Source organism: Maylandia zebra, linkage group LG20 (genome assembly GCF_041146795.1).
Source record: "Maylandia zebra isolate NMK-2024a linkage group LG20, Mzebra_GT3a, whole genome shotgun sequence".
Lineage (NCBI taxonomy): Eukaryota > Metazoa > Chordata > Actinopteri > Cichliformes > Cichlidae > Maylandia > Maylandia zebra.
The window spans coordinates 29,233,212-29,236,969 of NC_135186.1; positions in this window are offsets into that span (position 1 = coordinate 29,233,212).

The window sequence follows — 3,758 nt, forward strand, 5'->3', positions numbered from 1 at the left end:
ATGATCTCAGATCTGTGCAAATCTAAATCAACATTTCACTTTGAGCAACAAAAACAAAATCAAGCATATCAAAATAAAAAATAAATATAAGCCAAACATGTAGTTTATATCACAGCTTTATAACTTTTAACCCATTTGTTTCCGATCTACTTTAGTATCTAAAAATAGTTAAACAAAGGTAAAAACTATTGTGGGTGGTGCCAGAGGGTAGAAGAGTTACAGGAGACGTGCACAGGATCCAGGAAAAAGACTTTCCAAACAGGCAAGTAGAATAACACAGAAACTACAGATAAGTAGGCAAGGACTTCCTAAACAGATTCTAGGCAATGTGGTCTGATTGTCACCATATCGATGGGGACAGTCTCACAGAGAACTGTGGCACCACTTGTCCTTGATATACTCACAGCCTGAGTCTGTGGCAAACAGGTGTGTGAAGGATGACTCACACTGAAGAACTCCGCCCCAGGTTGGAGATTACACAAAGTGCCAGCCCAGCAACTCCGCCTCAGAAATAATTATTAGGGAAGGGTAGAAAAGGGGAGAGAGAAAAGACAAACCAAACCAAACCAATCCTGCTGAACCACATCCATCCATCCATAGATCTGTCTGTCTATCCAACCAACCATTCATCAATATATCCAACCAAACCTCCAATCAACCAATCATCCAACCATCCATCCATTCACATTTCCCTTCCTGAGTAGAAGCTTAGAGGCTAGACTAGACACAACCTCACTAATAACCACCCTTTCTTTGCTCTACTAATGACATGTTTCTATCTTTCAGCTCAATTCTTCTGACAGTTTTGTTGCTTTGGATCCGCCTGATGATGCTTTTTGGATAAATTTGATCTTGGTCCCTCGGAGTGCTGTCTCATTAGAAACTTTCAGTCTGTTTTCCACTATCACAGTGCTGCTTAATAAGCATTGTCCTGCTGGAAGAAGGCTCAGCCAGATCTATAGCTGCTAAACAATGGCTGCAAGCTGATTCAACTGAACAAACCTCTGATGGGCAGATCAAATATCTGAATCCCACTTCACTGGAAGGATACAACTCAGGGAAACCTGACCCCTTAAACAAAGGAGCTAATGTAGTTAGCACTACTAATCTGCTTCAGTTTGACAGTTGGTCTATAAATAGTGCACATCCTTCAATATTCATTCCTTATTTTACATGTCAGGATGTTACTAAATAACTTCCTCAGACTTTATGGTTACTTCCTTTTTGTGCATTTTCAGATCTCTGAATCTCAATGTGTATTTTCTCTCCTCTTATCAATTTTTAAAAAAAATCTTTGTTAACACTTTCATTTGTGTCTTTTTTTGCGTGTGAATTTTGTCGCATTATTATTTAGCCTCGTCATTTTTGTAAGACTACTTTGTTTCTCTTAGCTGGTTTTTGGCTCCCCCTTCAGGATAAACCAGTAAAGAGCTTAGGTCACTCTGCGAAAGACACTGATCAGGTGTACCTATTGTGTTTCCCTGTGGCTAAAGCTGCTGTCTTTGTCCCAGCTGCTTCCTGTTAATGAATTCAATTTATCTTCACATAAGGAGCTGCTTCTATCACCAAGCTTCTCCCCCTGCTGTGAGAGGAGGAAATGTCCCCCAAACACAAAGACTTCAGACAGGCGTCGATAGGAAATGCGTGCACAATTATAAAGCAGGGCTTAGGCACATTTCACGTCTTTGTTAAGTAGTCTGATAAAATACCTAAAAATAATCATGTCACTGTGCAGGTCCACATGTTTGCTTTGTGCTAGGTCTGGACAAGTATTTATCAGATTTAGAAAGATTACACATAATCTGAAGTATGGACTTTGGAGTATAAAAACAAGTATAAACAGATAGATACTTTTATCAAGGGAATTAATCAGGCTCAAGGACTCTGAAATGATCACATTCATGCCAGTAGTTGGAAAGCTGCTGCCACAATGGTGGCATCTTATAGGGTTTTATAAGTCCTTGCAGCTTTTTCAGCAGTACGTAATTCTGCAAAGATATTTATTTATGTGGAATCTTTAAATTTATTAATTATTGCTAATTTTAGCAAATGACAATAATAATAGATTTAGATATGCTGTTCCTGTATCAGACAATTGGCTGAATGGTAAACACATTCTGAATTTCATTCTGAGTTTAATGGCAGCATCACATTTCAAAAAAGTTAGAACATGGCCATGTTTACCACTGTGTGGCATCCAGTCTTCTTTTAACAACACTCTGTAAACATCTGGGAACTGAGCTGCTGGACTTTTAAGGGGAAAATAGTCTCAGTCTTGTCTGATAGAGGATTCTAGCAGCTCATTCTACTCTTATACTAAAAAAACAAGCTGTTGTAATAACTAAAATATGAAATATGCAAGGCCTTCCCTGAAAAAGATGTCATCTGGATGTATGTTGCTCTGAAACCTTTCCAGATGTGCAAGCTGCTAATTGCATGGGAACTAATGCACCTCCATACCATCACAGATGCAGGCTTTTGAACTGAGCGCTGATATCAAGCTGGATGGTCCCTCTCCTCTTTAAGGACGTCAGATTTCAAGTTGTCTAACCCCAGAACAGATTTCCACGTTGCTCATTTTAAATGAGCTTTGGCCCAGAGAGAGTTTCTGGATCATATTCACATATGGCTCCTTCTTTGCATCATAGAGCTTTAACCTGCACTGGATGAACCATGTTCACAGACAATGACTTTTGGAAGTGTTCCTGAGCCCATCCAATAATTAAATAACAGAATCATGTCTGTTTTTAATGCAGGGCATGGCTTTTGTCCCTCGCAGACAGAGATTTCTTCGGATTCTCTGAATATTTTGATCATATTTTCATCTATAAATGATGAGATATTCAAAGTCTTCACAGTTTTACATCGACCAACATTATCCTGAAATTGTTCCACAGTTTTTTTTATTTACATTTTACACAGTTATCCTGATGTTTCTGAAAGTGAGGGTGTAATTTAAAGATTAGCATCCTATTAAATTATTAAACACTGAAAATAACTGAAATTTTATTCTGCGTTACACAGAATGAAAAATTGGGTTCTCAAACTTGTTTTGACAGGCCCGACTTCAGAAGATAAAAATGTTGATCAATTATTGATAATTAAAAGGTTTCAAAATTGAATTTCTGTAAAAATAAAACATAAATATAAGCTCTGTAGATTCAGATTTTATGTTTTCCTCCTGGTTGTCCACACCCCACCATCTCTGTCACCTACCAGTGAGATCGCAGAACCACCGAATGTTATCATTACTGTCAGACAGAAAACTGAAGCAATCTCGCCTGTTTCCGCACTGCAATCATTCAGAACAATATTTTTTTTTGGTAGAGGATTCAGACCCTTTGATAAACAATAAATACTAATAAATAAACAGTAAAAATACTCTAATTTACACTGTTTCTTAAGTAGTGTAACCACAATCCGGAAAATGATATTAAATTATTGACGTCAGCATCTGGTTAGACTCCGTGTTTACGGATCATTCAGGTCTTTATTGTCTGGCTTCAAAGATAAATATAACTGGGGATCATAAATGTTTATTGTAAAATTTGTTTCATGATGAAGCAATAAAAATCAGCATTATCAGGGTTTAATGATTATTACATTTTAAAAATCTGGTTTTTAGAATAGTTAGTCACTGTGATCTCTGATGGGTAAACTTGTATGACCACTGTCTGAACAGCGTATTTAAATCCTGTTTTGGAGGACAGGCAGTGTTTTTTTGTTTTTACTACATTGAAGTGAAAGGACAAGGCATA